The 13,836-nt window shown below is 38.0% G+C and overlaps 1 long non-coding RNA gene across 1 annotated transcript in view; it reads left to right on the top strand.

The window, feature by feature from the left end:
• Positions 1-12,794, top strand: part of LOC140652004 (uncharacterized) — a 164,431-nt gene extending 151,637 nt beyond the window's left edge. Inside the window, exon 4 of the long non-coding RNA XR_012042626.1 lies at positions 12,715-12,794. This is a non-coding gene — a long non-coding RNA (uncharacterized lncRNA). The remainder of the gene's footprint in view (positions 1-12,714) is intronic.
• Positions 12,795-13,836: the final 1,042 nt, after the last annotated feature.

Raw genomic sequence — 13,836 nt, 5'->3', positions numbered from 1 at the left:
ATTACTAAACCCCTATATATCTATAGAGTTTTTCAGTGATCCACATGAGCAAAGGTAACACCAAGTATTGTTGCCGTTATTTGGGAAGCCAATTTTATGAGAACTCTGAATTTATTAGAATCATTATCTTTAAGCTTGATTTCTTTTCCTTCAAGAACGGGCTTTCTCATGGAGTCCTATCTGCAGACTAATAGGCAAGTCAAGGCAAAGGTAATATCATTTGGTATTATTTATATGGAAAAGTGAATTAAGCATGAGGGATTTTATGCTATACCCTATTTAAATCTTGTGGTGGAAATTCCGCTTTGTTGGAATGGCTTGAAAAATTTCTGAACTATGTCTTCTCAGAAAAATAGGGTTGTCATATGTATCATCTGTAAGAATGTATTTCAGAGACCAGTTAAAACAAGTCTGACAACTACCATTTGCTTTACACTTATGATCAAATTGTCAAGTGTTGATGAGATTCACTGTGAATGCTCAGCAGTGGGAGCCTGAAGTGGAAAGAGTTATGTCAAGATTAATCCACAAATGGTCAGGAAACTCAAATTTCCTGATACCATGCTGGCCCATCCTGCTTGGTGCTCCAAGAGAGAGTCCAGAAGTTCAGGAAATCATAGAGCTTAGTTGCCCATCTGGCAGGAAATGAAGGTGGGAACTCGGAAATCCCAGACAATTTGTTCTGTACACAAGCCTCTGGAATCAAAAAGCTTCTTAGGAAATTAGGGGGAGATTAGGACTGAGAAAAATCAATGTGATACATGCGGAAAAGATAAGGGCTCTGTTAAAACATCACTGAAACAGAAATGTTTTTGCGAAACATTTTTCACATTTCAGTATATTACAAGTAGTAACTAAAAAGCCATGGAATTTTTTTTTCTTAAATTTTATACTTGCTTTCCTTTCAGAAGAAATATTTTGTTGAGGATTTTTGTCATTTCTAAGGTCCTAATTTAATACTTGCATAATAAGGCCCTCTTTTGAAAAAGGAATTTCTAGAATCCCTCATACAAAACCTCCATTCTACCACATAAAAGAGGAGGTTTTTGCTGTTTGATATCTATTGCTAGTTGTTTGGAAATTTTATTTCTGAAGCGTCTTTCCTAAAGCTTGACTTGAAATACAATCCTAAATTGTAGGACTGTCCAAGTTTGGACCTAATTACCTGAGTAAAAGTATGTTATGTAGATAGAAGTGAGCCTGATGTGTTACCTGTCGAGTCTGTCAGTTACTTAGATTCATAGAAATGTTTAGGTTGGAAAAGACTTTTAAGATCATTGAGTCCAGCCATAAACCTAGCACTGCCAAGTCCACCACTAAACCGTGTCCCTAAGCACCACATCTACACATCTTTTAAATAGCTCCAGAGACTCAACCACTTCCCTGGGCAGCCTGTTCCAATGCTTAATAACTCTTTTGGTGACAAAATTTTTCCTGATATCCAATCTAAACCTCGCCTGGCACAACTTGAGGCCATTTCCTCTTGTCCTATGGCTTGTTACTTGGGGAAAGAGACCAACCCCCACCTCTCTACAACCTCCTTTCAGGTATTGTAGAAAGCGATAAGGTCTCCCCTGAGCCTCCTTTTCTCCAGACTAAACAACCCCAGTTCCCTTGGCTGCTCCTCGCAGGACTTGTTCTCTAGACCCTTCACCAACTTCATTTCTCTTCTTTGGGCAGTGAGATTGTGTCAGGTGAAGCCTACCCAAAAGCACCTCTCAGATAACTGAGGCCTTGATCACATCTGCTCAGCTCTAAGTTACTAGATAATCCAGTAGGAGCTAGAAAAACAGAGGAGCAATAGGTAAATGAAGTTGTAATGAGCTGTAGCCCTCCCTGGGACGAGTGGAGGAGGTGGAGCTGCTATGTGCAGGGGCCAGATTGCCATCCAGGACCTGACTTGTTGACTGGTTTTGGTGAGTGCCTTGTTTGCTGGGTGAGTGGTGCCGGTAGCCTTGATTTGTGTGAGTGTCGAATGTCTGAGTGTCCTTGAGTAGAAGTCTTGAAATAGAGGTTGCTATCCATACACTGTACCCACCCAGCTTAGTAAATAACTTCTAGGTTTTAACAATTGGTGGTGAGAGCAGGACAAGCATGTATCAACCCAGCTTTACAGCAGCTGGTAACCTATACTGATTTATGCCAGCTTTACATTTACAGCTAATCTTAAGAACTAATAAGTGATACTGGGTTTATACTGACTCATTTCTTTGATGGTACAGAAGATTGCAACTCAATAATAATAGCTTGAAATACCGTAGTTAATTTTAGTTCAAAGACTTTCTTTTTTATTTTTCAAATCTGGTAGTTGATAGTCTTTTTCCTCTTCAAAGGAGGAGAAAATAAGCAACTCCTTCTTTGAGAATAAAATAATGAAACAAGAAAATGGCTCACAGGAAGAGTTTTTAAGACACTTTTATCTGAACTGATACTGACTCTCATAAAACTCTTAGCAAAACTGTCCTTCAGAAAACAAAGCAAAAAAAATTCCCCAGAACAAAATAGAAAAGAGATCTCAAAACATTTTTCACTCTTTCTGCCTTTAATAGTTCACAGGGAGATACAAAAGTATTTTCCCCGGTTCTTTTTTTTGCTCTACGTGGCATATGTGCCTTTTAGCTCTTTAATTTTCTTCCACAACATCTTTTTCCCTCTCTGCAATTTAATGACTCCCAATTTCCTTTGTCGTACCATCTGGCTCTCTCCATGTCTGAGAGACATTATTCCTTTCAGACACATGGTAAGTAACAACACCATGCCTAATTTTTTAACTGTATGTAGCATTTTACAGAACCAATTGTTCAACAGTTTTGTCAGTGGAAAATAGGGTGACTGTCCCCCAAAGAGGACAATGGCTAATGAAATAGAGAAATAGTGTAACTCAGTTATTTTTACTACTTGAAGTGTTTTCCAAAGTTAGTCTTTGTGTATTGGTGTTAACAGTAAAAAATTTTAGGATCAGGTATCGCTGATGAAATTCTTACAATTTATGTGTAAGAAACTTCCCATATCCTATATTCCTGACTTAGAGAATATTCAGAAAAGAGAATATTCCTTGTTTATGGCCTCCTATGACCATCACTCAGCCAAGAAGTGAGAACTTCACTTTAACACTTTTTTGGAGACATGCTGCTATACCTCTGAGACAGTTTTGTGCTTGCTTACTATGTTTCATATTTCTGCTTTGTCCTCTAAAAGAATTTGCTAATTCTCCGCAAACAGTAGTTGAACTTGTCCATATCCTCGGGCCTAGCTAGCTCCCAAAATTATGGTATTGGGGGATGGGAAGAAGGACAGTATCTTGAGTCAGAGTTGTCCAATAGTTACTGCTTCAGCTGCCGAATTGCATAAAGGAGCTTAATGGTTTTTTACGTCTGTCCTAAATGACAAGTGCCTGTTAACACCCACCACTGTCAGCAATTCATAATAATTTATATAACGTATCCATAGCATTAAATATTTAATCAAGATTATAATAAATAAGTTATGCATGCAAGTCAAAGTGCAGTCACTCACACCTACACTGAGAAGTAGAGAGAGCAAATAGACTTTTAGAGTAACTCTATGTTAAAGGGAAACCTAGTAAAATTAGGAATTCAAAAGCAATTCAAAAAGACCTGAAATGCAGTCATAATGAATCATAATAAGAGACTTCTTAATTGAAAACTGATGATTTTTTCACATTTTCATTACACCAAAAAACCTTGCATTGCTTTTAGACTGATATTTTTCTGCTTCAATCACTAGGCATTAGACAACTCATTTACTTACAGTTTCCAGATAGCATATTAATGATCGCTTGAGACCATTTGTTCATACTCATCATACTCTATTTTATTTTTACCATTATTCACTTCTGTTTTCCTTTGTCGAATCTGAAAATGTATTTCATTCCTTCCAACCTGCAGACTTCAAAAAGTTTCAAATTCAGTATGACATCCTCAGATGTAGGATTTCTGTATATTACAGCAGGAAGTCAGCAGGATGACTCATCAGCCTTGTTTTGCAGGAGGTATTAAGTTGTATCTACCTCCAGCAAGGGAAGAAAACTGGGGAGGAGGTGGGCGTTGCAGGTCCTACTGACCTGGAGGAGAACAAGTCAGTCTTTGAACTGAAAACATTGGCCAGAAATGCATTCAAAAGGGCTCTGTTTGAGCCAGCTTGTGCCTGAAATCAGTGTAGTGTTAAGAATAAAGAATCATGTCCAAGGTTATAAAACCCACAGATTTTGAACTGGACTTTGAGTCCAAAGCTGGTAGTATCCGTGGTGCCGCAGCAGCATATTTGGATTATCAGCCTGCCTTGCTTGCACATCTGCTTCCTGTATTTAATCTTAAGTTTCCTTAGCACTGCTGCCTACCTAAAGATGATTGTCAGTAAAGGGCTGAGAGTAATACTGATGGCCTCAAAGAAGAAAGTTACATTTATTTATAGGCAGTCTAGTCAATATGATATACCAGGCCTTTCTTGCAACCTGCAATGGACACTCTGAGACACTATTTCCGTGACGTGTCTCATCTGTCAACTAATATGACAAATAATTTTTATTGATTTTGAACCAAATGTTCCTGAACACTATGATGTGTTCCTGAACACCTCATAGCATGTAACACTTGTTTAACTCTTACCTATGTAATGTATAACTACTGAGATGGCTGCCTAAGCATAGGTTTAGCTTTGAGACTTTAAAAAAACTTCCATATAACCTTAAAAGATATCGTGGCCCTGGGAGTCTTTCTTTAGTATATTTTTAAGTGATTTCAGAATTGGGTAATACATACACCAGCTGTGCAAGAAAAGGAAATGAGCAGATTTCTAGTCTCTGGTTTTCGCTGAGCAAGTGTAGTCACAAAACATTTAAACTTTCTGGATTTCATGCCTAACTTGGGACATAGATAACGTTTCTGTAAACAGGGCCCATGTGCACTACCGTTCTTCGGCATTGAATAGAAGATGGACCTGATGCGTTCACTGTTCAAATTCATTATGTATCCTGTGAATATTATTTCCTCTTACTGATGCTGGTTACTGAAAGCAAACAACAGTTTCAGAAAAGTCATATAGAAGAAGAAATAATTGAGGGGATTTTGTATCTGCATGTAGTTAAAAATATGTGACTCATGGTAATGAATTAGAAGATTAATAATCATATTAATCTTTCCAAATGACAGAGAATGAAATTTCAGTATGTCATGTATTTACCAAAAAACCCCCATTTAGTAATCAGTTAGCACATATGTGTGGATATAAGTATATTCCTAAAGTTTGGAGTTTTACATAAGAAATAATGTTGCAATTATGTTTTATGGGAAATATTGACCACTACTTCTTTTTCAAGCATAGCTTGAGATTCTGACTTGAAAACGGGATTGACATCTCTGTTTCATCTATTGCTGAGTAACTGTAGCATTCACACTTGGCATAATCCTCTCTGCTGTTTATAGAAGATTGTTTTCTGTTGCTTCTGGAAGAAACATTAACAAAAGGTCAGTTCTGAAATTTTACCATTTCCCTGTTCCTTTAACTACCGCCCACACATACTGCAAACCCCACACTTAACTCTGCATGGATCCGTTCTGGCAACTAGTCCTAGGTGGTTATTAAAATTTAAAATAACATAAGAAAGCAGGCAGTTATTCTGAAACCATCTCCTTGATTCACTAGGTTAGCTTTGGGCAAGTTTGCATCCGAGGGAGTAAACGTGGGTAAAATAACAGTGGTGTTACAGGTTGCAGAGAGCATTGCAGTCAGCCATTCGGTTTAGTGACTGCTGGTAGCGAGCGTCTGGTGGCTGCAAGTGAGGGAAACCAAGGAGGAAGGAACAGACCTTTTTTTCTTTTTTTTTTTTTTTTGTGAGCTATAAGTAATTTGTCAAAGCAGACGCTCTTGGCCTGTGATTTGCTCTCCCACATCTTACAGTGCTGGTCTCCTGATGGACCTCTTGGGGCCACCAGTCAGTAGTAAGGGGTCCTCAAAGGACATTGCTGGTGAAAGGGCTGGAAAGAATGTCCTATGAGGAGCGGCTAAGGACTTTGGGTTTGTCTAGTTTGGAGAAAAGGAGGCTGAGGGGCGATCTCATTGCTCCCTACAGCTTCCTGAGGAGGGGACGTGGAGAGGGACGTGTTGATCTCTTCTGCCTGGTGTCCAGTGATAGGATGCATGGGAATGGTTCAAGGCTGCACCAGGGGAAGTTTAGACTGGACATTAGGAAGCATTTCTTTACTGAGAAGGTGGTCAAACACTGAAACAGGCTTCCTAGAGAGGTGGTCGATGCCCCAAGCCTGTCAGTTTTTAAGAGGCATTTGGACAATGCCCTTAATAACATGCTTTAACTTTTGGTCAGCCCTGAATTGGTCAGGCAGTTGGACTAAATGATCATTGTGGGTCCCTTCCAACTGAAATATTCTATTCTGTTCTATTCTATTTGAAAGTTGAAATGAGAGAAATTAATAGAATAAGTTGTTTATTTAACAGATTTGAAAGAAAGATGGCTGAGTTCAAAACTCCTGTTATCAAAAGCTGGTGAGTGGAAACTGTCATTCCTTTTTGCCTGGAATGTATATTTAAAAGGACTTGAAAGGCCACTATCAAAATACTACCAGCTTTTAATTGTTTTTAATATTCTATCAATGAATTTCTTATGTCAACTTCTTGGTCTTTGAACAAATTTGTAAATTAAGATTTATCTTTACAGTGTATCAGACTCTTTTCTAAGGGACCTAATGAGAGACCTATTTTGACCTTCTTTTGGGAGAGCTAGAAGATGACGCTTCCTCAAAGGACTTGCTTTTTGGCATTAAATACTTAGAAGACAAAGAGATGATCTAAATCTCCAACAAACTAATGTCACAGCTTTACTTTCAGTCAGATTTCTACCATCAATAGCATTAAAGGGTATTTGCAGATCCTTAGAGTTGTAGGTCTAATTAGCCAAGTTAAATTAAAATATGAATCTCTGTAGGATAATAGATTATTAGATTATCTTTTCAATATTGACAACTAGACGTACTCCTAGAAGGATTTTTCCCTAAGCAACTCACTTAACTCTTGTTATTCTGTAGCCTCTGGGCTTGAGAACTAAAGATGATTAGAGCCGATGAATCCCCATAATGAAAGAATACCAGAGGCTGTGAGGTTTTGATTAAGTAAAAGATTTGTCTTAGCTCAACTGCTTTCAGTTGTCCACACTATAAGCAGGAAAAGGGGAGGAGAAAAAGCATACATATGTTTTAACTTTGGTGGAAAGTTGTGGTCATTGCAAATGCATGATGTTTTTCAAAAGAATAAAAGCAAGGAGATCTAGATGGATAAGCATCAGAAAAAATGAGGTAAAACCAGAAGAAAGAGAAGCCAATTTCCATGATCAAATAAAACTCCTTGCTCAATAGCAGGAAGAAGCAATTTCTGCGGTTTCTGTACCATTGTATTTGTTGGATTTCTTCCATCTCTGCCTAACAGAAAGAAACAAACAAACAAGAAAAAAAGACATTTTGAAAGGGCTAGTATGTCTCACATGGAGGACTGGAGATTCAAGATAATTTCCTTTATATAATTGGCAATATTTCATCCCTCTACTGTGAAAATTATATTCAACATAAAGGAAACTTAGAATTTAGACGCTCTCCTTTATGTGACCACAAACTTTTGTTTCATATACTGTCTAATAGCGTGACCCTACACATAGTCAAAAATGTGTATACTTTTTTTTTGTTTTCCCATTGCTGTATCTTGTAATCAAGTTCTGGCTTCCTTGAATTGCCTATACAAATCCTTTTTTTGACATCATAATTTCTGCATCATCTTAATTCCTTTTTATTGTTTTCAGCTTCTGAGAAAAACTCTGATGTGTGAGTTAAAACTTGTTTATATTTGGATTTTGTAAAAGGATTAGAGATACTTTAGCAACAATTAGGGCTCCAAAAGAAAAAGTCATTACGTTATTGCTGTATGATTAATTATATTTATGTTAATAAAAATCAACAGGATAGAAAAAAAATTAGTCTTTATGAGAAAGAACAATGCATCTGTCAACTTTAAACTTATTGAAGCAACTCTGAAACCCATTGCAATTTGATAGCTGCATACACTACAATGTACTCTCCAGAATGTGTCTAAATTTATTTTAACCTGTTTGTTTTTCTGAGTACCAACTCTTTTATAGTAAAAGTCCAAAAGGATTACTTGTGCTGGATTTATGCTTTTCACAGGAATAACATTATTTCTTGAATTTTATTGGGTGTTGTAGAAAAAAGAAATAATCAACAAAAAAGGGCCCTTCATCTTACATGAAAATATTTGAAAATTTGTTTTTCTTGTTTAAACAACTCGAAAGAAAAGTAAATACTACAGTCTCTCTGTTATTATTTGCAAATCCTCAAAATCATATTTCAGTTTTAGAGATTCATGAGCAGGAAACTAAGAGTGGCCCAAGGCCTAGAATAATTATGGTCTGTAAGTTCCAAAATGAGATAGAAAAATCTTGTCCCCACCTATAAAAGATGCACCCTTAAAGTATGAATAGGCATTTATAGATTACTCTAGACCTGATGTAAAGGATTAATAGCCTTTATTTAAACTCTTCCAATGTTGAAATTAGCTTGATGATTTCGTTCATCAGTTTGCCATAATAGGTGAAATAATTCTTTTTTAATATACATAAATGCCTTATCTGTGAACCTAAGAGAAATACGACTGTACTGCAATTACCTGGAAAAGTTATAATTTCGTGTTAGAAACATAAAACCAGGCAGTGCCTTGTGTCAGTATAGTACTGAATTGCAACTATAACATTTATGGTAGAATAGTAGCAAATGTCGTTCTTTAGTTCACACAATAATCTGTGTATTTTGAGGCAGCTGCACAACTGGCACTATTCTCCTGTTCTTTACCTTGGAGCCAATATCATGTCCTATTTGGTGTATTATATTTAGCATATATCAAGATAGGGAGAAAGCAGCAAGTATTTTAATTTGATCTGCTTCCTTCTGTGTGTTAGAAATGCTGTGAAGTTGAAAAAAATTAAATGAGCAAGATTTCAAAACACTAAAATTGAGATCTTTTTAATGTTTCACCAAAACTCTTTGCAAATTCTTTCATTGCCTGAGGGAGATACTTAAAAGAGTGCTTTTAAAATAGGGCTAAAATGAACGAGACTTACTTTTTTTGCTGTGACTTAATGGAGAGAATACTGCTTTTTCTGTGGGGCATTTACATTTGAAAATTTGATTACTGCAATGCACAGCATTGCTAGTATAGACTATTATTCAGGGCCCTCATGCTACAATGACCGCTCATGCTTAAGTTAATGTGTTAGGAACGTTCCTATTGAAATCAGTAGATGTAATGAGAGAATTTAAAATTATGTACATGTGCTAAAACTTTGAAGAGTTACGTATCTGTTCAACTTGTGAACACTGTCATTTTTCTCAGTAGAAGTACCTTTAGAAATGGAAAACTGACTGAACCTCAGTATTTAATGAATAAAAAAAGAAGAGTTTCTTCTGACCACAGAGCACATCACAGGTGTTCTAAAACAGATTCAAATTTACGTGGAATAGAGCACAGTGTGCGTCTGATGACGAGAGAGAGAGCAAGACATTTTTAAAGACAATCTTGTTTATCCTCAAATATTCTAACGTTAGGCTAAGACCTGATGGCCCATGAGAATGTTTGAAGTTGTAGGAAGACTCACTGATCTTAAACAAGATCTGCTCATGTCTGTTTTCTGTTCATGCACACATCTTTCAGTGCATGTACATTTAGCTTTTAGTGCCCTGGAATTAATTCATTGTCATCCTGTGCTGAAGACCAAATGCACTTTGATGTCTAATAATAAAATCTGAGGCTGCATGTTTATTATGTTGATCTATGTGGCTGACTTGAAAATATAATGCTTCCACAGGAGCTGTTAGGACTTTGTGCTTATAAGGTGGAATCAGTGGTAAAAGTAAAAAATGAAAAAAATAAAATAAAATAAAATTATAAATTCAATGAGATGAAAGAATGAGGGTGACAAGGAATCATTCATTATGAGGGCATTCAACAGGACTGCTTCTCTTACTGGGTCCGTCTAGGTTGCAGCATCATGATTTCCATGCTGACATTTGGGATTGAGGAATTAACTAAAGGGAACAGGATATTGCTGTGCCTAGAAAGTCTCACTACCAGCTGCCCCCCCGGGATGTATAGTATAAGTATACAGTATAAGTATATAAGTATGTAGTATAAGTATACCCTAGTACCTGGATAGACTATCATAAGGACCGCTAACTGGATGTATAAAGCAAGCAGCGTCTTTGGCATAGGCTAAGTAAAGCCTGCAAGTTGTTGCAGTGTAGCATTCCCTGTCGCTTTCCCAGCTGCTGGAAGCCTCATTCACACCATTCCCTGCACCAAATCCGTTCCTTTGTTGGGGCAATGACATGGCTTTCTTCCCGTCCTCTGTGTGTGTGCCTGTGTTTGTGCATGCCTGCCTTTCCTCGTATCAGAAACTCTCCCTTTTCCTTCAGAATTTGGTCCACACTTTGTAAAATCCTCCTCTGGGGTTGTTGTGAACCTCCTTTCCTTTTTTATGCTGGAGGCATTCTGGTAGACTGCCTTCTCTCAGTCGGGTGCATTCTCAGAAGCCTGGCTTTACCCTCCAGTCAGAGTTAACATGTACAAGAGTATATTCATATTCCGTGGAGGGTGTTAAAAAAACCCACCTGCTGTAGTACTTGCTGTAGTTGTTTAGTGTCAGTGGTAGTAAATAAGAGGGTTTTTCCCCCTTTGTTTCTTAGGTTTTTGGTGTGAGGGCATGAAGGGAGTTTGTTGTTGTGGTTTTGGAGTGCTTTTTTGTGTGTTTCCATGACATGGGTTTTTGTATTGCTGTTTTTAGAGTGCCTTCCCTGAAGACAGAAAATCCTTTATTCACTTTTCATCCTATTTGCCCACAGAGCTGATAGATATGGTCTTTATGCTGTTTTGCTGCTGCACTGCATTACATTTATCATTAAGGAGGCTGCATGAGGCCAGATATCTAATTAATGACATTAGAAGGGCACAGGTTGAGGGAGAAAGGGAATACAGTTTCTGATGAGGTCAGGTTGGTGATTACATCTAATGTTCTTCAGACAGCCTTGTGCTAATCCATGGGAGCAAATCCCATATACATATAGGAGAAAGGCAAGTAGAGTCTTGTAAGGTTCATGATGTTCACTAAAATAACGCTGGTTTTTTTCTTACTTGTCTAGAAAACCATACCTGCCTACTCAAGAAACAGCAAAATACTTGTCCTTTCATGTGATACTATGGCTAGTACACTTTCTGTCTCTGAAATTCCACTTCATGTTGCCAGCAATGTGTTTAGACATCATTGTGTCATGTTGTGTTGTGCAGAACATTTCAGGCTTTTAAGGGAAAAAGGGTGATGGTTTCCTGGTAATTTGCGTTTGCAGCTTGCTGCCTGTTTATGCTTTGGAAATTACTATTGTACGGCTTGGACTAAATGAGAAATGATGTTGATAAAAGTTTTACTGGAGAAAGGGAAAAATAAAAAAACTTTAAAAGTTATGCTTACATTAAAAAAGCTTTTAAAATATATGTATCGGTCCTAAACAGGAAAAAACAAAAAAAAACCAAAAAAAAACCAAAAACCCAAACAATTTTCTAGGGTTTGTTTTACAAAAGAATTTCAGAGTTTTACCTTTATAAAATTGAAGACATTTTAACAATGTCATTGTACATGCCATAAATGTTTGCTGATTTTTTCTTTAATTCCTTACCTTATCCTCATTTTGCCTGTCTTTTTTTCTCATATTGCCAAGTGCTCAAAACCCACATTCTGTATAATGTTTTCTGTCTTTTGTGTGTGTGTCTGTGTGCTGTTTGTAAGGAGTAGGGGATGTGGCAAGGCAGATAACAAAGGCAACATTGAGGGCAGCAAAAGTGACCTGACTTTCCCCTACGAACAGTCACTGTGGCAAGATTCCTACATCGGTCATGCAAAGTGTGTGTGGGTGGTGGTGGTGGCAGAGGTGGGGGGGCACAGGAAGCTTCATTTTAACCAGGCAAACGGTAGAGGGAAGAAGGCATCTTTATTCAAAGCACTGGTTACAATTTTGAGCAACCGGTAAGAGACTAATAAGCAGCATGTGGAAGTCGAAGTCAGAATAAAGTCTAGTTCATACCCACCCCTTATGAAAACAAGCAGAGCTGGTCTGCAACTGCACGTGGATGGTTTGACTTGCACCACGAAAACAAGGTAGCAATTGTTTAGCATTCTCTGCCCTTGTGGTGCTGGAAACTTCCTGCTCTCTAGCAGTCAGTGGAGATGGAAGAGGGTTAAAGGAGTCTGAATGATTTATGTACTGCCTGAATGGATTTCCAGGAAACGAAAGAGTTTCTGATGCCAGGTCTATTCTTCAAAAAGAATCATTAGTCCCAGTATTGATATTTTTATGACTGTTCCCCATGTTGACATGAAATTAAGTTGTATTCTGGCATCCTGTCCAGCTCTTTGTGGTTTGGGAGCTGGAGTCTAGTTAGGCATGTGTTTTCTGTCTTAAAAGTATGGTCCTCCTTCTTGCAATCCTGCTTCAAATTCCTTTATCCCAATTGCAGCTCTACAGCACTTGCATTTTGGCCGAGCTCAGGCAATGCTATAGTCACTATGTTCTCTTCTGTGCCTTATCTTACAAAATTTGTAAACTGCTTTGTTTGGGTTTTTTTCTATAGACTAAGAATGTCTGAGCTGTGTCTGTGTTTTGGAAGCAGTGCAACAGGCAGGCGGGAAGGAGGAGTTCTCTTCAGGTAAGATATTCATGGTACCACCGAAGTGTTGTGGATTGTTGCAGTGAAAAGCAAACCAGACATACAAACAAAGGATAATGCCCAGCAGGCAGTAGAGACTATGGGAGTGACTTACTGAAATAGTATGAGGTGCTGTAAAAAAAGACCACCAAAGCACTTCAGCATGGAAAGGTAGGCACAAGAACACAGCTGCAGTTTACTTTTCTCAAGCAGAAAATGATTTATAGGTAAGACAGGAGTAAAACATCTGGATCTCTTCCCATTAACCAGGCTGTGTTGTGTTCACGCAGGTGTTTTTACATTTATGCAACTGACTTTCTCCAGAATTAATTGTATGTGTAGACTGTCTTTAGTGATTTACACAGCCCTGTAGTCAGTCTTGGCCAAAATATGATTTGGAAAATGGCGTGGGTACCTGTGACAACTTAAAGTACCTAAACAGGCAGCTTATGCAATTTGCTGTTGGGAACTCTTTGTACAGCACAGGAACCAAAGGCCATTCTGAAAGGAAGATTGTGTCCATACTTGTCTTCCCTATTCTTCAAGTGGAAGCCTGCAGGAGCTGACAGTTTGCTACTTACGCCTGCGTACTCCCGCTGCAGTACAGACACAGAAACTCTATAGCAAACTTCAGTCTTTAGTGCAAAAAACCTACAAAAGCTATGGAGCGGCAATGAAAAAGATGAAGGGGATCACTGATGTCCTAGGTCGATGGAGCAGCAAGAAGGAATTTGTCAGACAAAACTGTCAGGAGAACCTATGAAGTGAGCAACTGACTCTTCGAGCTATGAGAGAAAGCAAAAATATTTTTAAATTCCTGCAGCTCAGCCTGGGAGAAAATTCTTTTGTAGCTGCAACCCGGTTAAACCTGAATGCATGGACAATCTTGGACATACCCAACTCTGCTTCTTATCTTACACGCTTTGTGTTCTCCACAACTGTATTTAAATGGGAACAAACAAACAAAAAACCCCTCATGTTTTACAGTAAACAAAGGAAAGGCTACTGTAATTAGCTCATTCTGTTGTGCGGCCATATGACAGATAA

Source organism: Ciconia boyciana, chromosome 5 (genome assembly GCF_034638445.1).
Source record: "Ciconia boyciana chromosome 5, ASM3463844v1, whole genome shotgun sequence".
NCBI classification, from domain to species: domain Eukaryota; kingdom Metazoa; phylum Chordata; class Aves; order Ciconiiformes; family Ciconiidae; genus Ciconia; species Ciconia boyciana.
This window is presented reverse-complemented; position numbering and strand designations above follow the sequence as displayed.